A 23,758-nucleotide genomic window follows, 5' to 3' on the forward strand; every position below is an offset into this window, starting at 1 on the left:
TGCTGACCAGAGATTCTGTGACCTAGGTCAAATTAAAACAAAGATTGGAATGGGTGGATGTCCACATAGAGTCCAGAGGGGCACAGCCATGCATTCAGATATAGAGAAATTGGAGTCAACAGCAGCCAGGCATTATACATGAAGCCATTGATGCCAGGAGTCATCTAGGAGAAACTCATACCTAGCAGGTGATCTTCCTGAGATGGTTCCCTCATGAATTGTAAAGGATGTCGGATTTGCTTCTTTAGGCAAGGCCGAGAAGATTAAGTTGGAGAAAAGATTCCTGCTATTAATTTATTTTGGTTATTAATAAATTTATATAAGAAACACTAGGCATTAGCCCACCCTTTGTACACATTTCTGCAGGGCAATGAAAATTTACTGCCTTGTAGGAATGCTTTATTTCTTAATTCTTAATGATGATGATAAAAGAATTCCTAAAATTATAATAGGAATTATTGAGATCTTTAATAATAGGACTGCTATTAAGACCTTTCCTATGTCAAAACTGCAATTAGAACTCTGCAAGTCTTCAAAATTTCAGAAGAGTTCATTGCTTCTGAGATGACAGAAAACAGGCTTTTAAAACTGAAAGCATATTCCAAGGGGTTATAAAGCAATTAACCAAAGGTCATAAAATAGAACTAAGAATTTACTATAAGTGCAAGGAGAGAAGATAAAAAAAATTGACTGGGTTTACCAGTAGAAAACTTCCATAATAACTTAGTCACAAAAATTATGTTCTTTTACTTTCAATGCGCCTGTTGAGCTAGTGACAGATAATGAATGTTTAGCCAGATAATTAATCCTAAGTGATATGTATGTAAACATTCTCTGTTGTAAACTTCTTACTCAATTTATGATTTGAATTTATGTGTAAATTTGTGGTGATCTTTTTATATCATATATTCTGAAAGATACATAAGTACTAAGGACAAAGACTGTACAGAGAATTCTTTTTTGAAATGGTATGGTTTTTCAGAGGATTTGTAGACATAGAACTTGCAAATAAAAATTAAAATCACCTTTTTCCCCCTGGGACTCCAAAAGCAGGCTGAGAGTTAGATCTGAGAGGTTCCTGCAGAGAAGACACAAAGGCTACTTAATGCCCTGCCTTTATGCTACAGGTGTGAATTGTCTAAGCCAGTGGTTTTTAACCCTCAAAATGAGCCAGAATGGTTTTACAACTTCCTAGAAGGAATCAACAAGAACTCAGTATAGTCAGGGAACAAGAACATCTGGAGACTCTCAGTCTTTAAAGATACACCTGCATCAGACTCCTTGTCCAGCTGTGCAGGCTTCAGGCAGATTGACCCACACCAAGGAGAAAGAAAGGAATGGGCTGTGACTGCCTTACATTCACAATGGGAAAGGAAATTCCCAGTGAGTAAGGACATTTTACCAGATGGTGAATCAAATTCAAACAGATAAATGTCAAAGATATGAGTGATAGTGTCTGTGTAGAAATAAAACGACTCAAGAGGGCTTGTTGTCCTATAAAGAAATGAAACAATGTGTTGATGGCTTTCCATCAGAGATGTAATACAAATAGCCTTTAGGGCCCAGAGGAAGGAAAGAAAACAGCTGTTCTGAAGCTGTTTTTCTATGTTATCAAAGCTAGATTACTACTAATCTGAAATAGGTTTGGGCACATCATTAGAGCATCTATTAACTATGGTCACAAAATCAGGAAAACAATTAACATGATACAATAAAGTATCTATAGAGAAAAAGGAAAGAAGTGAGTAATAAATATGAGCTGGAGGATGAAACAAAATATCAAAAAGAAAAATGCAATCCTAACCCCATCAGTGAACAGCCATAACCAGGTGCCTTAGAGGACAGGGCTGGTAAACTTTAAAAACAACATGGTTTTGGAAAGAAGTCTGTTTGTTCTTTCATTTTCTTTTGTTTTTAATGCAGCACATGTTGGCTAATAGTGCCACAATTCTCCAGCTTAGGTTCCTTAGTTTTGGGAATGTTGGCATTGCTGCCATGCCAAGATAAAAATGGTAATAAGTGTAATCTCTACTGCAGGAGTCTGAGGTTGGAAACACAGAGGACTGGAAAAAGGAGGAGGTTGTGTGAGAGGAGAGCAAAGAACGAGGGAGCCAGGGAGGGAGGGAGGGAGGGAGAGAGGATTAACTGTTCATCCCACTGAAACTGCCAGTAGAATATTCATTCATAAACGAAGTGAATCTATATGTTGAAAATCCCAACAAGCTCATAAAACAAAACTAAATATATCATACATAAATAAAATAACTAGAACTATTAAACTCTTGCAGGTTATAGAAAATTATATTACTATTAAAATTATGTTCCCAGAATGCTCCAGATGTCCACACTCTTGACTTGTCAAAGAGTCTCTTGGACTACAACAATTACTATCCAAAAATCTAGTCAGTGGAACATCATTTGCAGGTCACTGCCCTGGGAGAACATGCAGGCTTGGCCAGCGTTCACCTCTCAGTCTCCTCCTGTCCTGTGTCTAAAATCACAGATTAGTCTTTTGAAGCCTGCAGAAGGAATGCACAAGTGTTATGCAGAAGGCTTCAGTTGTCTCTGCTCTCCATCCTGCAGCAGGTTGGGGTCTTGTGTTCCTGAAAGAGAGGAACACAGATGATATGCACTGTAAGATCAAACTCCCAGCATTTAGTGAGTGAGCAAAGAAACCTGATACACACTTAAAAAAACAAGGCAAATGGATGGAAAATATCATCCTGGGTGAGGTAACTCAATCACAAAAGAATACCCAGGGTATGCTGCCACACACCTCCAATATGATCTATATGACAAGTTCCACAGACTGAGGTGGTTGACCTCAAAAGGGGGAAACCTCCTGGAACCATTTGTGAAACTATTCGCTGGAGAAAAAAAAATATTGAACCCTAGTTCTCATGGCATCTGTTTTGTTTTCTCTTATTCCTTTTCTTATTTACATGTTTTTGATAGCCTCTGCCCTTATCTTAAGCAAGAGTAATGGGTAAGAAACGATCCCTTCAGATGGGGTCACTAACATGACCTTATCCCCGAGAAAACCAATGCTTTGATGTTTAAGTCATTTACAAAACTATTATGAGAGATAAAAACTTTCCCAACAATAAAATTTCATATGGCTACTCATGTGTCATCAGAGGTGGATTTTGGTATATGGTAAAGAAAGCCTTAATTAAAAAGAATTAAAATATTTCAAATTTACACGTTGAAGACTTATAAAAAAATCAGGGGTTAGATGATAAATAATAACTGACCATACAGGGCTGGAGGATTAGCTCAGCGGTTAAGAGCACTGACCTTAAAGATTTCTTAACCTGCTCTTGGAAATATGCCACTAGCCTGGGACAACTGCCCCCACTGAATACATCATTTTGGAATTGTAATAGTTTGATGATTAATATCAATACTGATGTTACTTGTTCTGTTTGTGATTGTTTCCCTGGATACAGTTTCTAAGAGATATTCTTGTGCTATACTACACCAAATGAGTTTTGTTGGTATTTGTGATTGTTTCACTGGATACAGTTTCTAAGAGATATAATGTTTGGTTTTTAATGTATAAAATCCTCTGTGAAAGAGCTGCAAAATATGCTCAGATTCAAACTGCCTCTGTGTTTTGTTTGTGTTTGTCACCACCTAATCCTTACCCACATGGCCTTGAGAACCCACATCTCAGGGGCCCCCATACACAACTGGGGTGGTCCATGGCAGTATGTACTCACTAATAAGTGGATATTAGCCCAGAATTCAGAATACCCAAGATACAATCCACAGATCACATGAAGCTCAAGAACAAGGAGGACCAAAGCTCAAGAACAAGGAGGACCTTCTTAGAAAGGAATCAAAACACCAGTGGGAGGAGATACAGAGACAAAGCATAGAGCAGAAAAGGAAGGAAAGGCCATGCAGAGACTGTCCCACCTGGGGATCCATCTCATATACAGTCACCAAACCCAGACACTATTGTGGATTCCAACAAGTGCTTGCTGACAGAAGCCTGATATAGCTGTCTCCTGAGAGGCTCTGCCAGTGCCTGACAAAGAAGTGAATGCTCACAGCCATCCACTGGACTGAGTACAGAGTCCCCAGTGGAGGAGCTAGAGAAAGGACCAAAAGAACTGAAGGGGTTTGCAGGCCCATAGGAGAAACAACAATATGAACCAAGCAGTATCACCAGAACTCCCAGGGACTAAACCACCAAACAAAGGGTACCCATGGCTCCAGCTACATATGTAGTAGAGGATGGCCTTGTGGGACATCAATGAGAGGGGAAGGTCCTTGATCCTGTGACAGCTTGATGCCCCAGTGTACAGGAATGCCAGGACAGAGAATCAGGAGTGGGTGGGTTAGTGAGCCGGGGGTGGGGTGGGGTAGAATAGAGGGGTTTTCAGAGGGGAAATGAAGAAAGGGGATAAAATTTGAAATGTAAATAAAGACAATATCTAATAAAAAAATTTAAAAACAAACAAAACAAGTGGACCTAGCAGAATGAACTCACACCTCTCCTGTCACTGTACCCTATTCCTGTGTCTCCCTCAGAGTGGGCACATGAAGGACAGAGGTGTCCTTCTCTTGAAAGCACATTTTACCATGAATTAAGTCTGTTATATAATGTCATTTATATTGTTGGGCCCCACTTTGGGCCTGGTATGGGCCTTGAGGACCAATCCCAAGCCTGGCACGAGTTTTGAGGCCTGTCTCAGTCACTTCCCTATATGGATGACTCAGCAAGACCTCTTTGGTGTTGCCTCTGCCCTACCACTGCTGATACAGAGCTATGCCATTGGCTCTGTCAGTCACTCCATACCCTCCATCACCCTTCCCCTGCCTCCTACATCATCTTACCCCAATAAAAATCCCACTATGTTCTGAATTTATATAAATGAGAGGGTAATGTCATAAAATTGAGTTCCTGCTTAAAGAAGACTCCAGGCTGTGTGTGGAGAGCCATGCCGCAAGCAATTGCAAGCTTGCCGTGATCAATTGCCATTATAAGATGGCACTGGCTTCCACTGCACCTAACTAGTAAACAAGCCTTATGGGCAAGTGCAAGAGTGAACTCACGCCTAGTCACTGCCCATCTCACGGCAAGTAATGGGGTGATGGGCAAGCAATGAATCAGGAGCTGTCACGCCACATCAGGTGCTGAAACGTCACAATGCAGGCTATATAAGCAGTGCCATTTTCCCAGTTCGGTGTCTTCCCTCCTGATAAGTAAGCAATAAAAGCTTTGCCACAGAAGATTCCGGTTGTCCTGAGTGTGTTCTTGCGGGCGGGGACAAAAGCTCGGGCAATAGCTGTGTATGTTTCTTTTGGGTCATCAACACTTACCATACTCCTCATCCCAATAGAGACCCAGCAGGACCCCTCGACTCTTGCCTGGACCTGCCAGCAAGGAGCCAGAGAGATAGAGATAGAGATAGAGATAGAGAGAGAGAGAAAGAGAGATAGAGAGGTAGAGGTAGAGGTAGAGAGGTAGAGAGATACAGAGATAGAGAGATAGAGAGATAGAGACAGATACAGATACAGAGAGATATAGATATATAACAAAACTATGCACAACGGGCTAAATATACCCATAGGTGAAAAGTTAATTGGAGGAAAGGGGAACCAGAAAGCACCTGAGGGGTACTGAGGAGGTTCATCACCATTTTCTGCATCCTGTTTGGACACAAGCTGATGAACCTAGGGTCTAATACTGCACTGCCATTCAATCTGATCCATCAGTGGCCTGAAACTCCTAATTTATGTCCTGTTCTGAGGGCCCTGAGCAGGCCCATCTATTTCTGTTTTGGTTCTAATCAGGGGCCTTGTTTATAGCTCCTTGCTGGAACTAGCCTCCTATCTAACACAAGAACAGTGTGTCTTAGCTAAGGAAAGACTGAGTACACAGGCTAGTTAATGTCCTCTAAACACAATCTGTCCACCACAAGAATGGAGAATCCACCCGGGGAAACGGAGGAGGTAGACCTGGGATTATACCTGCACCATCACACTTCAGCAGTGTAGATGGCTCATCACAGAGAATGGAGCCTTGTGGCAGGGAGATGTCCTCAACCATCGGACATCAGACCCTCTCAGGTTTCAGGGCCAGCTGATATCCCCGCCAGAGATGCTTATAGTGGTAATTCTCAACCTGAGGGTCATAACCACTTTGGAGGTTGTAGATCAGATATCCTGCATATCAGATATTTACATTATGATTCAAAACAGTAAAATATTTATAGGTTGGAGGTAGCAATGAAGTAATCTTATGGTTGAAGTGTCATCACATCATGAGGAACTGGATTAAAATATTGCACAGTCAGGAAGGTTGAAAACCACTGGCTTATAGGAATGAGATGAGGCAGGAATGCCAAAAGGACAAGGAACTGTATAGTGCTATAGTGTTTTGATCAGTGACTCCTGCTTACACTGAGTGAATTGTACATAGAATCGCAACAATACTTGAACATGAAGTCTATAAGAAACAGCTTCAAACTTCAAACAGGTCCATGTGTGCTCTGTGCCCAGGAACTGGCAACAAGTCTCAGTGTCCATTGTGATGTTCTTAGCCATTGTCAGTGGTATTCTTAGCCACCCTGCAAGGAAGGCACCATCTGGAATCTGCTAAAAGGTAATGTCTTCTCTTTTGTCTGTCATTTATCTTTTTAGGGTATGTGCTCCATGAACATAAATTGAATATGCCCTGGAGTGGGGTGCAACTTAGGAGTTTAGTGAACTCCTATACTGAGCATACTCAGGGCACTAGTGTCTTCCTGCATGGAGCATGTGCAGGGAGAGACCCACACTTCTACCCATATGCACAGGCTCATGGAGTGAAGTGCCCATGCTTTACTTGCTGGAGCAAGATGTGGCTTCCCAAATAGGATGCCAATGCTCTCCTCATCCCCTTCAGGTAATAAACCTTCCTCCTCTCTTTTGTCTCATCTCTGCTTAGTTTCTCTTTCACTCACTGCCAGGAGAATCCTTGGTGTTTGTCTTGCATTTAGACAATCAGTGTAGCCCACACAGCAGGCATCTGCCATGCTGCTCTCTACATTTCTTCTGCATCAGTGACATGACTTGCTGGGCCTACACAGTTGTGCCTATTTCAGGACAGTGAAAGCCCTTCAGAGATAGAGACTTAGTGGTGGACTTACTCCTCATATGCACATTAGCAGTGTCCTGGGTAGGGAACAGGAATATGGATGGCCCTTCCTCAAGTTGTCCCATCCAGGGGACAGGTGCCATGGTACAATCACCTCTCAAGGCTCAGCTGAACCACTCTTGCGTCCTGTTCAGGAATTTTGTTACAGCATCTGCTGGAAAAGAGAAGACATGACCATTCAGCCTAATAAATGTGCAAATGGAGCCAAAGGGGCCTATTTCCCTTGGGTGGCTCACCTGGTGCTGGTGGTCCAGGTTCAAGAACATGTTGCAAACCCAAGTCAGGGGTTGGGACGAGGGAACCGTTCTTGACCAGCATGACCAGGACATCATGGTTGGAGCTCCTGGAAGCTGATGGAGCATAGATCTAGTAGCTAAATTCCAGCAACTGGAGGAAGGGCACAGGCACTTGTATCCAGAGTTGCATTGTTGGCTGGTGGGTGGTCAGGCATATGTCCCCTTGAAGCTTGAGCCTGGCTCCTTCCTTAACCTCTCAGTCCTTGTCAGAATACTCCCTGCTCCCATGGTTCAACACCCACAGAGATGGGCCTTTTCTCCTTCATCTCTTGAGAGACACAGGAAACAGACTGTTGGAAAGGTTAAAATACCTCACTGATGCAGTCCTGAGTAGCCCTCAGCAGTATCAACAGCATCCTCTACTAACCCTCTTGTAAATGTATTCTGGGCCAGAAAAAGCCATCACCCATGTGGGCCTGGCCAAAAAGACGTGGCAAAGGCCTCCTCTAGAATCTGAGCATGCATGAGTAATTATGAAGGATGGATCAGTTTCTGACAAGTCCAGCCACACTGGGTCCCTCCACTTGGTCACAGAACTGTCCAACTTTACAGGAAGATCAGGAGTACACCCAAATCTGCATTCATTCCTTGCAACCTTAACTCTCTAGGACATTGTCTAAAACATGACAGCAGGGTCTACCATCTTCCATGTGTTCAATGTGTCTGACAGCAAGTTTGCTTCTCCTTACTGAATAGAAATCACAGCATCAGGATTGAAGGCACAAGCACGTATGTGAACATGGTGCACCTTGCCACTGCCCAAAAATCATGTCTGAAATACACCCTCTTCCAACATGATCCAGTAGATATGAGGACCAGCAGGCAAACATGCAACACACACACACATACACACACACACACACACACACACACACACACACACACACACACACTGCTAGCTATTATACCATGCTGCTGCCCCCCCCACTACTGCTAGGAATGAACTATAAAAGAAGGATGGCAGGCTTGTCAGAAAATGCATAACAACTCCTGAAACACAACAGTAATGTAGCAGAGGGTGGAAGTGTGCATCAGGATGCCCAGTGTGCTCTGAGAGCTGGCAGAGGATGTGAGTTCGCTACATGGATCAAGGCAAACCAACAGGCTCTGATATACTAGTGTGCATGGGACAAGCTGGGCAGCTGGGGAAAGGCTGGATACCTAGAAGTTTCTATGGGAAAACAGCAGGTCAGTGTCCAACCTGGCTTGAAAATGTGCAATGTTTGCAGATGGAAATGACTGGGAAAAGGGGATCATGCCTCCCTAGGTCCTGTCCCTCCACACTTTGTGTATTGGTTAGGTACAGTAGGACCTGACACTATACAAAGCACAGTGGTGGCAGGAGGAGGGGCTCCTGATTCTTCAGAGTGCCTTGAGTTTGGTAGTTGAATTCCTAACAAGACTAAACCTTAGCAGTGAACACAGGAGGTTAGGAACAGCAGGGTCTGATTCCTTACAATGTATGTGAGGTAGGGTGGTCTCACAGGGTATAAGACTTAGTATTGTATGTGGGGTGAGGCAGAGTGGATTTACCAGCATAGACTGAAACATAGCAGCATCTTTATGAGTGATGGGTACAGGGAGGGAATGTGTCCAGCAGGGTCGGATAAAAACCCATTACACAATAGTGAGGATTTGGTTCCCTGAGCATATGTTTTATGACAGTATATATAGGGATCTAAGTGCTTGCCAGCAGCACTTGCAATCTACCAGTTTATGTGGGGTAGGGCCCAGTAGGTCCTGAGTTATGGATGGTTGTATCCACCCAGTTATATGCAGCTGGAGTTGATAGCTTCTATTGTATATGGTATATCTGTGAGGGAGGTGTCAGCAATGCCTGCTACCTATAAGTTTATAATATTTATAATATCCACTCTCCCATGCTGCTGCCCCAAATATAATGATAATTTTCAGGCAGGGTTGGACACACTCATTTAGAACCCATGTAATGTTTAAGGTGTCAGGACTCAAAGGACAACACACCAGAGTGGCTACACCACTTACTATACCAGATGACAGATGCTACTGAACAAAACAACTCCCTGCTGCTATCTGAAAAGCATAAGCAAGCTATCAGGCCCTACAGCTTGTCTCCTGATGCAGCCCCACTTATAGTGCCATTTTGAGATCCTTCTGGACACTCTACACCATCCACATGACATACACTGAGGTTTGAAGCCCTCTAGGACATCCCTTCCACTATCACAGACAACTGCTAGGCCCTAGGTCCTGTTTCACTCGCCTTTCCCCTTTCCCACAGCCCTAAATACACTGCTTTTACTCCATGCTGGGTGCCCACACACACAGTGCTATTTTCAGGCAAGGATGTCCATTCAGGCAAGGTGGACACCTAAAGCCACCTTCCCACATAGCATTCAGGTGTCTAGGCCTTCCTAAATACCCCTTCCCTGAGGATACCAATCCACACACAGTGCTAGCTATCTGACATTACTAGAAATTCCATTGACAGTGCCACACAGCTTGGCATAGGGGACAGCATGTTGGCATTGTACCCAAACAGACTCTTGAGGGGATGTCCATCAAGACTGATGTCCTAAGTTTATCCAGCAGGGCCTATGACATAGTAGATTATAGTCTGTGAAAGGGGTACAGGAATCTCCATCAAGGCCTGATAACTATTGTTGTAGTAGGTGCAGATTGGAGCTGATGTCTAAGAGGGTCCTGACACCGAGAAGGACATGAGAACACCATTGCACACAGGGACATGAAATTGTATGTATTTGGACTGGCCATCAAAGGTACCTCTGGGCAATAGTTCAAGGGTGGTAGTGGTATAGTGTGTGGTTAATGTGAGGCTGTCAAGCAGGGCCCAGGACAGAGCAGTGAGTTGATGGTACAGTGGCAGGGAGTATCCATCATGGCCTGATGACTATCAGTCAATATGAGGGTTTGTCAGGGATCAGGACCGGATACACGGATCTAATGTGATGCATATGTTGGTGACCTGTTTAGCATGCTTCAATACCCAGCAGTCAGGGTGGTGTTTGGTGGGAAGTAGTGCATGGCCCAATACTTGGGAATGTATTCAAGGCAATGGGGAGGTTGTACAGTAATTCCTGGTGCCTCCAAGTACAAGTGCTATTTAACAGTGTATTACACCTGGGGTATATGCCAGGACAGGAGGTGTCCTGCAAGATGTGAATCTAAGAGTATATGTTGGTTAATGGCAGGGGTTGGAATGACAAGCAAGTCCTGATGCCTGTCCCTGTATTTCTGGTGGCAATGTAGTTAGGGGAATGCCTAACAGGTTCTGGCACCTGGCTTTGTATATGAGACAGCAAAATAGCTGCTGTCTAGCCAGGACTGATGTCTAGAAATCTATATGTTAATTGTTCTTTAGGTACTTGAAGTAACAATGTATTTAGGGTGTTAAAGTAAGGCTGTAGTAGATCAAGTCCTGTTGCTCACCCCATCCCATACTACCTGACAAAACAGTGCTATTCCACACACAATATATTGGGAATCTGGTGTCACCAAACCACACACTATACCACTACCACCCTTGAACTATTGCCCAGAGGTACCATTGATGGCCAGTCCAAATACATACAATTTCATGTCCCTGTGTGCAATGGTGTTCTCATGGCATAGTGAACTGAACACACCTGTGTGTGGATGTGCTGAGCCTGCTCCTCCTGAAAACTGTCAACCTTCTGTGGCTCAAAACATCTCTTTCTGCTGTACATTCTATTACCATAAAGATGCATTTTCTGATGTGGAGCAGCTTCATGATGTTTGGATGGTCCAGAAGCTTAATTTGTCAATTTCAGTCCTGTTGTCTGTGTCATTTTTCTCACCCCTTTCAGAAGATCCTGACAGCAGACCACAACTCTTTGTGGAGGTGACAGAGCCATGTAAAGCTGCCTTTACTGAGGCTCCTGAGGTGACCAAAGAGGGTCACACTTTCAGAGGGCCTGACCTCCAGGTCAGCTGCATCACTGCCTGCTCTCTTCACTTCCCTGCAAGCTGCTTAATAATTTCAACTCTAATATAGACTGACAAACAATGAGATGAAAACCATGGTATTACAAACAAGAGAAGCAGGTTTGGAAGAAGCCTTACTGTTCTCAATTCCCACGTAGAAAAGTAAGACAGAGGTAAGATGGTCCCATAGTGCACTTCTGGGTCATAGAAAACTAACAACACAACACTGGAATTTACTGGGAACAGCAGGATTCAGGCACCCAGGAACTCCACCTGACCAGTGGCACAGGTTCCTTCCAGTCTGAGCCCATGCGCTGAGCAGACCTTGAGCATGAACTCCACAGCCAGTCCCACAACACCCAGAGTAAGCTCCACTACCAGGCTCTCTAACAACCCCAGGATTGCAGGTTCACCGTTTCTCTGGATTGCAGGATCTCACAATCACAGGATCCCAGAATCACAGGATTTCATAATCACAGGATCCCAGAGACAGCTGAACTCTGAGTAGTTCTGACACAACCAGGATCACAGGAAGGACAGGCTCCAGTCAGACATAGTCAGGGTAGGTAGCACTAGAGATAACCAGATGGAGGGAAGGCAAGCATAAGAACATAAGCAACAGAAACCAAGGTTACTTGGTAGCATCAGAACCTAATTCTCCCACTAGAGCAAGCCCTGGATACATCATCACATCAGAAAAGCAAGATTTGAATCTAAAATCACTTTTCATGACAATGATAGAAAACCTTAAGAAGGACATAAATAACTCCCTTGAAGTATAGCGGAACACAGCAAAACAGCTAGAAACCCTTAAAGAGGAAACACAAAAATCCCATGAAGTACAGGAAAACACAATCAAACATGTGAAGGAAATTATCAAAACCATGCAAGATCTAAAAATGGAAGTAGAAACAATAAAGAAATCACAAAGGGAGACAACCATAGAGTTAGAAAACCTAGGAGACCTTGCCAGCGGACTCGCTGAACACCTGCAAGGGCCCACACAGGATTCCCCACAGGATCCTAAGACCTCTGGTGAGTGGAACACAGAACCTGCCCCAATCCAATCGCGCGGAACCTGAGACTGTGGTACATAGGGAAGCAGGCTACCCGGGCCTGATCTGGGGCATAAGCCCCTTCCGCTCCACTCGAGCCCCGGGCTACCTTGCCAGCAGAGTCTCGCCCAACACCCGCAAGGGCCCACACAGGATTCCCCACGGGATCCTAAGACCCCTGGTGAGTGGAACAGCGACTGCCCCAATCCAATCGCGCGGAACCTGAGACTGCGGTACATAGGGAAGCAGGCTACCCGGGCCTGATCTGGGGCACAGGCCCCTTCCGCTCCACTCGAGCCCCGGGTTACCTTGCCAGCAGAGTCTCACCCAACACCCGCAAGGGCCCACACAGGATTCCCCACGGGATCCTAAGACCCCTGGTGAGCAGAACAGCGCCTGCCCCAATCCAATCGCGCGGAACCTGAGACTGTGGTACATAGGGAAGCAGGCTACCCGGGCCTGATCTGGGGCACAAGCCCCTTCCGCTCCACTCGAGCCCTGGGCTACCTTGCCAGCGGAGTCGCCTGACACCCGCAAGGGCCCACACAGGATTCCACACGGGATCCTAAGACCTCTAGTGAGTGGAACACAACTTCTGCCAGGAGTCTGGTTCGAACACCAGATATCTGGGTACCTTCCCTGCAAGAAGAGAGCTTGCCTGCAGAGAATACTCTGCCCACTGAAACTAAGGAGAGTGCTACCATCCAGGTCTGCTTATAGAGGCTAACAGAGTCACCTGAAGAACAAGCTCTTAACAGTGACAACTAAAACAGCTAGCTTCTGAGATTACCAGATGGCGAAAGGCAAACGTAAGAATCCTACTAACAGAAATCAAGACCACTCACCATCATCAGAACACAGCACTCCCACCCCACCTAGTCCTGGGCACCCCAACACAACTGAAAATCTAGACACAGATTTAAAAACATTTCTCATGATGATGATAGAGGACATCAAGAAGGATTTTCATAAGTCACTTAAAGAATTACAGGAGAGCACTGCTAAAGAGTTACAGGCCCTTAAAGAAAAGCAGGAAAACACAACCAAACAGGTAGAAGTCCTTAAAGAAAAACAGGAAAACACATCCAAACAGGTGATGGAAATGAACAAAACCATACTAGAACTAAAAGGGGAAGTAGACATAATAAAGAAAACCCAAAGCGAGGCAACACTGGAGATAGAAACCCTAGGAAAGAGATCTGGAACCATAGATGCGAGCATCAGCAACAGAATACAAGAAATGGAAGAAAGAATCTCAGGTGCAGAAGATTCCATAGAGAACATCGACACAACAGTCAAAATACAAAATGCAAAAGGATCCTAACTCAAAACATCCAGGAAATCCAGGACACAATGAGAAGACCAAACCTACGGATAATAGGAATTGATGAGAATGAAGATTTTCAACTTAAAGGGCCAGCTAATATCTTAAACAAAATAATAGAAGAAAACTTCCCAAAAATAAAGAAAGAAATGCCCATGATCATACAAGAAGCCTACAGAACTCCAAATAGACTGGACCAGAAAAGAAATTCCTCCCGACGCATAATAATCAGAACAACAAATGCACTAAATAAAGATAGAATATTAAAAGCAGTAAGGGAGAAAGGTCAAGTAACATATAAAGGAAGGCCTATCAGAATTACACCAGACTTTTCACCAGAGACTATGAAAGCCAGAAGAGCCTGGACAGATGTTATACAGACACTAAGAGAACACAAATGCCAGCCCAGGCTACTATACCCGGCCAAACTCTCAATTACCATAGATGGAGAAACCAAAGTATTCCACGACAAAACCAAGTTCACACAATATCTTTCCACGAATCCAGCCCTTCAAAGGATAATAACAGAAAAGAAGCAATACAAGGACGGAAATCACGCCCTAAAAAAATCAAGAAAGTAATCCCTCAACAAACCAAGAAGAAGACAGCCACAAGAACAGAATGCCAACCCTAACAACAAAAACAAAAAGAAACAACAATTACTTTTCCTTAATATCTCTTAATATCAATGGACTCAATTCCCCAAAAAAAGACATAGACTAACAGACTGGCTACACAAACAGGACCCAACATTTTGCTGCTTTCAGGAAACCCATCTCAGGGAAAAAGACAGACACTACCTCAGAGTGAAAGGCTGGAAAACAATTTTCCAAGCAAATGGGCTGAAGAAACAAGCAGGAGTAGCCATTCTAATATCGGATAAAATCGACTTCCAACCCAAAGTTATCAAAAAAGACAAGGAGGGACACTTCATACTCATCAAAGGTAAAATCCTCCAAGAGGAACTCTCAATTCTGAATATCTACACTGCAAATGCAAGGGCAGCCACATTCATTAAAGACACTTTAGTAAAGCTCAAAGCACACATTGCACCTCACACAATAATAGTGGGAGACTTCTACACACCACTTTCATCAATGGACAGATCGTGGAAACAGAAACTAAACAGGGACACAGTGAAACTAACAGAAGTTATGAAACAAATGGACCTGACAGATATCTACAGAACATTTTATCCTAAAACAAAAGGATATACCTTCTTCTCAGCACCTCATGGGACCTTCTCCAAAATTGACCATATAATTGGTCACAAAACAGGCCTCAACAGATACAAAAATATTGAAATTGTCCCATGTATCCTATCAGACCACCATGGCCTAAGACTGATCTTCAATAACAACATAAATAATGGAAAGCCAACATTCACGTGGAAACTGAACAACACTCTTCTCAATGATACCTTGGTCAAGGAAGGAATAAAAAAATTAAAGACTTTTTAGAGTTTAATGAAAATGAAGCCACAACGTACCCAAACCTTTGGGACACAATGAAAGCATTTCTAAGAGGGAAACTCATAGCTCTGAGTGCCTCCAAGAAGAAACGGGAGAGAGCACATACTAGCAGCTTGACAACACATCTAAAAGCTCTAGAAAAAAGGAAGCAAATTCACCCAAGAGGAGTAGACAGCAGGAAATAATCAAACTCAGGGGTGAAATCAACCAAGTGGAAACAAGAATTATTCAAAGAATTAACCAAATGAGGAGTTGGTTCTTTGAGAAAATCAACAAGATAGATAAACCCTTAGCTAGACTCACTAGAGGGCACAGGGACAAAATCCTAATTAACAAAATCAGAACTGAAAAGGGAGACATAACAACAGATCCTGAAGAAATCCAAAACACCATCAGATCCTTCTACAAAAGGCTATACTCAACAAAACTGGAAAACCTGGACGAATGGACAAATTTCTGGACAGATACCAGGTACCAAAGTTGAATCAGGATCAAGTTGACCTTCTAAACAGTCCCATATCACCTAAAGAAATAGAAGCAGTTATTAATAGTCTCCCAGCCAAAAAAAGCCCAGGACCAGACGGGTTTAGTGCAGAGTTCTATCAGACCTTCAAAGAAGATCTAATTCAAGTTCTGCACAAACTTTTTCACAAGATAGAAGAAGAAGGTACTCTACCCAACTCATTTTATGAAGCCACTATTACTCTGATACCTAAACCACAGAAAGATCCAACAAAGATAGAGAACTTCAGACCAATTTCTCTTATGAATATCGATGCAAAAATCCTCAATAAAATTCTCGCTAACTGAATCCAAGAACACATTAAAGCAATCATCCATCCTGACCAAGTAGGTTTTATTCCAGGGATGCAGGGATGGTTTAATATACGAAAATCCATCAATGTAATCCATTATATAAACCAACTCAAAGACAAAAACCACACGATCATCTCGTTAGATGCAGAAAAAGCATTTGACAAGATTCAACACCCATTCATGATAAAAGTTTTGGAAAGATCAGGAATTCAAGGCCCATACCTAAACATGATAAAAACAATCTACAGCAAACCAGTAGCCAACATCAAAGTAAATGGAGAGAAGCTGGAAGCAATCCCACTAAAATCAGGGACTAGACAAGGCTGCCCACTTTCTCCCTACCTTTTCAACATAGTACTTGAAGTATTAGCCAGAGCAATTCGACAACAAAAGGAGATCAAGGGGATACAAATTGGAAAAGAGGAAGTCAAAATATCACTTTTTGCAGATGATATGATAGTATATATAAGTGACCCTAATAATTCCACCAGAGAACTCCTAAACCTGATAAACAGCTTCGGTGAAGTAGCTGGATATAAAATTAACTCAAACAAGTCAATGGCCTTTTTCTACACAAAGAATAAACAGGCTGAGAAAGAAATTAGGGAAACAACACCCTTCTCAATAGTCACAAATAATATAAAATATCTCGGCGTGACTCTAACTAAGGAAGTGAAAGATCTGTGTGATAAATCTTCAATTCTCTGAAGAAAGAAATTAAAGAAGATCTCAGAAGATGGAAAGATCTCCCATGCTCATGGATTCACAGGATCAACATTGTAAAAATGGCTATCTTGCCAAAAGCAATCTACAGATTCAATGCAATCCCCATCAAAATTCCAACTCAATTCTTCAATGAATTAGAAGGAGCAATTTGCAAATACATCTGGAATAACAAAAAACCTAGGATAGCAAAAACTCTTCTCAAGGATAAAAGAACCTCTGGTGGAATCACCATGCCTGACCTAAAGCTTTACTACAGAGCAATCATTATAAAAACTGCATGGTACTGGTATAGTGACAGACCAGTAGACCAATGGAATAGAATTGAAGACCCAGAAATGAACCCACACACCTATGGTCACTTGATCTTCGACAAGGGAGCTAAAACCATCCAGTGGAAGAAAGACAGCATTTTCAACAATTGGTGCTGGCACAACTGGTTGTTATCATGTAGAAGAATGCGAATCGATCCATACCTATCTCCTTGTACTAAGGTCAAATCTAAGTGGATCAAGGAACTTCACATAAAACCAGACACACTGAAACTTATAGAGAAGAAAGTGGGGAAAAGCCTTGAAGATATGGGCACAGGGGAAAAATTCCTGAACAGAACAGCAATGGCTTGAGCTGTAAGATCGAGAATTGACAAATGGGACCTAATGAAACTCCAAAGTTTCTGCAAGGCAAAAGACACCGTCAATAAGACAAAAAGACCACCAACAGATTGGGAAAGGATCTTTACCTATCCTAAATCAGATAGGGGACTAATATCCAACATATATAAAGAACTCCAGAAGGTGGACTTCAGAAAATCAAATAACCCCATTAAAAAATGGGGCTCAGAACTGAACAAAGAATTCTCACCTGAGGAATACCGAATGGCAGAGAAGCACCTGAAAAAATGTTCAACATCCTTAATCATCAGGGAAATGCAAATCAAAACAACCCTGAGATTCCACCTCACACCAGTCAGAATGGCTAAGATCAAAAATTCAGGTGACAGCAGATGCTGATGTGGATGTGGAGAAAGAGGAACACTCCTCCATTGTTGGTGGGATTGCAGGCTTGTACAACCACTCTGGAAATCAGTCTAGCGGTTCCTCAGAAAATTGGACATAGTACTACTGGAGGATCCAGCAATACCTCTCCTGGGCATATATCCAGAAGATGCCCCAACTGGTAAGAAGGACACATGCTCCACTATGTTCATAGCAGCCTTATTTATAATAGCCAGAAGCTGGAAAGAACCCAGATGCCCCTCAACAGAGGAATTGATACAGAAAATGTGGTACATCTACACAATGGAGTACTACTCAGCTATTAAAAAGAATGAATTTATGAAATTCCTAGCCAAATGGATGGACCTGGGGGGCATCATCCTGAGTGAGGTAACACATTCACAAAGGAACTCACACAATATGTACTCACTGATAAGTGGATATTAGCCCAAAACCTAGGAAACCCAAGATATAAGATACAATTTCCTAAACACATGAAACTCAAGAAAAATGAAGACTGAAGTGTGGACACTATGCCCCTCCTTAGAAGTGGGAACAAAACACCCATGGAAGGAGTTACAGAGACAAAGTTTGGAGCTGAGATGAAAGGATGGACCATCTAGAGACTGCCATATCCAGGGATCTACCCCATAATCAGCATCCAAACGCTGACACCATTGCATGCACTAGCAAGATTTTATCAAAAGGACCGAGATGTAGCTGTCTCTTGTGAGACTATGCCAGGGCCTAGCAAACACATATGTGGATGCTCAGAGTCAGCTAATGGATGGATCACAGGGCTCCCAATGGAGGAGCTAGAGAAAGTACCCAAGGAGCTAAAGGGATCTGCATCCTTATAGGTGGAACAACTGTATGAACTAACCAGTACCATGGAGCTCTTGACTCTAGATGCATATGTATCAAAAGATGGCCTAGTCGGCCATCACTGAAAAGAGAGGCCCATTGGACATGCAAACTTTATATGCCCCAGTACAGGGGAACTCCAGGGCCAAAAAGGGGGAGTGGGTGTGTAGGGGAGTGGGGGTGGGTGGGTATGGGGGATTTTGGTATAGCATTGGAAATGTAAATGAGCTAAATCCCTAATAAAAAATGGAAAAAAATTAATCTAAAAAAAAAACCTGGGAGAGATATCAGGAGTCATAGATGCAAGCATCACCAACAGAATACAAGAAGAGAGAATCTCAGGTGCAGAAGATACCATAGAAATCATTGACACAACAGTCAAAGAAAATGCAAAATCCAAAAGGATCCTAACCCAAAACAGCCATAAAATCCAGGACATAATAAGAAGACCACACCTAAGGATAATAGGTATAGAGCAAAGCAAAGATTCCCAACTTAAAGGGCCAGTAATAACTTCAACAAAATTATAGAAAACAAGTTCCCTAACCTAAAGAAAGTTATGCCCATGGACATACAAGAATACTATAGAACTGCAAATAGATTGGACCAGAAAAGGAATTCCTTCTTTCACATAATAATCAAAACACCAAATGCACTAAACAAATAAAGAATGTTAAAAGCAGTAAGGGAAAAAGGTCAAGTAACATAGAAAGGCAGACCTATCAGAACTACACCAGACTTCTCACCAGAGACTATGAAAGCTAGAAGATCCTGGGCAGATGTCATATAGACCCTAAGAAATCACAAATTCCAGCCCAGCCTATTATATCCAGAAAAACTGTCAATTATCATAGCTGGAGAAAACAAGATGTTCCATGACAAAACCAAATTTTACACAATATCTTTCCATAGATATGGCCCTACAAAGGACAACATGGAAAACACCAACACAAGGAGGGAAACTACACCCTAGAAAAAAGCAAGGAAGCAATCTTTCAACAATCTTAGAAGAAGATAGCCACAGAAGTATAATTCTACCTCTAAATACAAAAATAACAAGAAGTAACAATCACGTTTCCTTACTATCTCTTAACATCAATGGACTCAATTCCCCAATAAAAGACATAGCATAACAGACTGGCTATGTAAACAGAGCCCAGCATTTTGCTGCATACAGGAAATCCATCTCAGTGGCAAAGACAGACAATACCTCAGAGTGAAACGTTGGAAAACAATTTTCCAAGCAAATGGTTCCAAGAAACAAGCTGGAGTAGCCATTCTAATATGGAATAAAATCAACTTTCAACCAAAAGTTATCAAAAAAGATAAGGAAGAACACTTCATACTGGTCAAAGGAAAAATCTACCGAGATGAACTCTCCATTCTGAACATCTATGCTACAAAAGCAAGGGCACTCACATTCATAAAAGAAACTTTACTAAAGCTTAAAGCACACATTGTACCCCTTACAGTAATAGTGGGAGACTTCAACACCCCACTCTCAGCAATGGACACATCATGGAAACAAACTAAACAGAAACACAGTGAAGCTAACAAGTTATGAACCAAATGGATCTAACAGATATTTATAGAACATTTCATCCTAAAGCAAAAGAATATACTTTCTTCTCAGTCCTCATGGTACCTTCGCCTAAATTGACCATATAATCAGTCACAAAACAGACCACAATACATACAAGAAAGGTGAAATAATCCCATGCACCCTATCAGATCACCACAGACTAAGGCTGGTCTAAAATACCAACAAAACAATGGAAAACACACATACACATGGAAACTGAACAACACTGAACTCAATGATAACTTGGTCAAGGAAGAAATAAAAATTAAAGGCCTTTTAGAATTTAATGAAAATGAAGACACATAATACCCAAATTATGGGACACATTGAAAGCAGTGCTAAGAGGAAAACTCATAGCTCTGAGTGCCTCCCAAAAGAAACTGGAGAGAGCTTACACTAGCAGCTTGACAGCACACCAGAAAGCTCTAGAACAAACAGAAGCAAATACACCCAAGAGGAGTAGATGGCAGAAAACAGTCAAACTCAGGGCTGAAATCAACCAAAAAGAAACAAAGATAACTGTACAAGAATCAACAAAACCAGGAGCTGGTTCTTTGAAAAAATCAACAAGATAGATAAACTCTTAGCCAGACAAACCAGAGGGCACAGACACAGAATCATAATTAATAATATCAGAAATGAAAAGAGAGACATAATGAAATATATCTTAAAATAATCATTCTATTTGCTGAATATTAACAGTTGAAAATATTAAAACCATATTTTACAAACATCACGGAATTATTATTGATAATTTTTGATCACTGTGCTTGAAATTAGCATTTTCTTAATGTTTAGCTTCAAAGAGTTTTTTCCATTTAAAAGTATTTAAATATATTTACTGATAAAATAATTTCTCTCCTAGAAACATTGATAATCTTTTTAAAGCAAACTTATAGACAGTGTACACAGACATATAGTGTGTTTTCAATACCTATGTCAGGTGGTATCATATAAAGGCCTTTGAATATATTTCTTAATGATTCTTTTTTAATATTTTATGATCTTATACTATGCTTAATTCCTAAAGAATATGTTGTATGTTTTGAAACAATTTAGTATTCAACATTAGATATAGGATCCTCAGATACGGGCAGTGTTAGATGTTCATTAATGATATTTTTAGGGTATGGAAGGCTATGAATATAAAAGTTGAACAAAATTTTTGCATTTGATTCTCAAAATACTCAATATTCTTAATATGTTTGATGTATAAAATGCATTTAAATAATAAAAAAATTTAAGGAAAAAAAAGGAAAAGAACAACAAACACAACTCCAAACCAGTAGCTGATAAAACAGGCTGAAAGTGAGAGCTGAGACTAACCAAACAGAAAATAATGAACATTGAAAAAAAAATCCTGGTCCTTGGAAAGGAGAGAGGAAACTGAGGAAGCATTCCCAAATCTAAGGATATGAGAAGATACAGGATAAAACTAGAAACAAATGACTGTGATACAGTAGCAGATACAGCAAGGCTCTAACAACCTTTAGAACAGGGCTGGAGAGATGGCTTGGGCTTTGAGAGCAGTGACTGATCTTTCAGAGGTTCAGAGTTTAATTCCCAGCAACCACATGGTGGCTCACGACCACCTGTAATGGGATCTGATGTCCTCTTCTGGTGTGTCTGAGGACAGCAACAGTGTACTAACTCACAACAAATCAATATATAGATCATAAAAAGAAAAAAAAGAAAAATTAGAACATATCTAAGAATCTTTGAAACAGATATAGGAAACCTATACTGCAAACAATTGTGAAACAGGGAGTAATGGACAAATTTCAAAATACATATAAACTGCTTGAATAGATCAAAAACAAGTAATGAAGTTAAAATATTAACTGGAAAAAATCAACAAAACTCCAAGGGTTGACATATTCATAAATGAATTCTACCAGACTTTCAAAGAACACCAATGTTCCTAAGATAATTCCATAAAATAAAAGGGAAGGGACACTTTCCATTGTGTTCCAGAAAGCCAACATTACCCTGTAACCAAAACCAGACAAACAGAAAGCTTGCTGCTTTTGTGGATAGAGTTGCTTACCACCAGACCAGATGATCCAAGTTTTGTTCCTGGTGCCCACATGGTGGAATGAGAGAACTGGCCTCACAACTGGTCCTCTGTGCTTCCCATGTGTGCAGACACACACAAACAATTAAAACTAGAGTAAACCACACACTATTACCAATATTTTCATGTAAAAGATGTGACAAACCTTAAGGAGAGTCCATGATACTTCACAATAAACAACAAATTTATAAGCTCATGTTCATAAACATCAGTTCACTCAGGAATATAAGGTGAGTCTGAAATACACGAATCCATAAATAAAACCATTTGAAGAGTGTACGAGATGAAAAAGGACCTAGCCTTAAGAATAAAAAGTGTCAGCCCAGCATGGTGGCACATGTCTTTAATCATAGCACCTGGGAGGAAGAGGTAGGCATATTTTTGAGTTCAAGGCCAGCCTACAGAGTGAGCTCCAGGACAGACAAGGCTACACAGAGTAAATCCTGTCTCAAAAAACAAACAAACAAACAAACAAACAAACAAACAAAAACAAAGAATGAAAAGTGTCATTTTCCAGAAAATAGGTGGAACTAAGGATAATGGTTCATGTGACAAGCAAAGTCTCTAAAGACAACTGTGGTATGTTTTCATTTCTATGCATAATGTGCCCGTTTTTGGAAGATCCTGGACATAAAAGGGGGACATGAAAGAGGGCAAGGCTCTGCTTCCCTGTGATGGTCCACAGGGCTTGTGCTGGGCAGGAGCCTGCTTGTCTCAGCCACCCTGAACTGTCCAGGGAGTGCTGCACAGAGTCCTGGGACGTTCAGCATCTATATTCTGCAGCCCCAAGGCCTCCAATCGCCAGGCAGTGGGAAGAAAGGGTCAGTGCCTACAACACAACCAAAGTGGTTCTGACAAGATGAGAAGGCGGGTTAGGGAGTCACATCATCAGCAAGACTAGGAAAACTAGGCTGTACCTGGGTGCTGGGGGAGTAGACAGGAGCAGCTCTCTCTCCTGAAATCATGCCTGAGCACACTGTCTCTACCTCTGTAGCCCCGGAGTGAAAACTTAACCTCAGTTATAACAGGTCAGTTACCAACTGTCTCAGCAACCTCGCACCAACTGTAACTCCTGGTCTATGACCTAAGTGGTCACATATCCAGAACTTAGCCAATCAGACTGACTAGCGAACCAGGACTCTCCTGATTGGTCATACTGAGGTCATGTGACTCGTGTACACACATGAGAAGGTTCATGTCCCTACCACAAGCAGACAGTCTTATTATAGCAGGGTTAAGGAGAGAGGCTTTGCATGCTCTGTGCTTCCTTTCCAGGACTGTGCCAGCTAGGGTGCACCTCCCCATCCCATTGCCTCTGTGTACAGGAGAGCGCACTAGCTATTACACTTCCTTTCTCAGGTCCCAAAATACAGACCTATTTCTGAAGGGCAGATTTTCGGTTTGCTCCCAGCTGCCGGTCCTCTCTGAGTACAAAAGCCTTCAGTTATGTATTCAGTCA

General features: G+C 42.0%; 1 long non-coding RNA gene across 3 annotated transcripts; it reads right to left on the minus strand.

The window, feature by feature from the left end:
- Positions 1-876: 876 nt before the first annotated feature.
- Gm31835 lies at positions 877-23,758 on the minus strand. Of its 3 annotated transcripts, none has more exons than XR_873389.2 (4): positions 23,217-23,758; positions 7,387-7,736; positions 7,143-7,301; positions 877-2,603 (listed from the first exon to the last, which is right to left on the minus strand). It is a non-coding gene; the product is annotated as a predicted gene, 31835 (long non-coding RNA). The 3 variants fall into 3 exon arrangements; XR_873388.1 differs by lacking the exon at positions 23,217-23,758 and adding an exon at positions 11,073-11,874; XR_382354.2 differs by lacking the exon at positions 23,217-23,758 and having other exon boundaries at positions 7,387-11,874.

This window comes from Mus musculus, chromosome 13 (genome assembly GCF_000001635.26).
Source record: "Mus musculus strain C57BL/6J chromosome 13, GRCm38.p6 C57BL/6J".
Classification (NCBI taxonomy): Eukaryota; Metazoa; Chordata; class Mammalia; order Rodentia; family Muridae; genus Mus; species Mus musculus.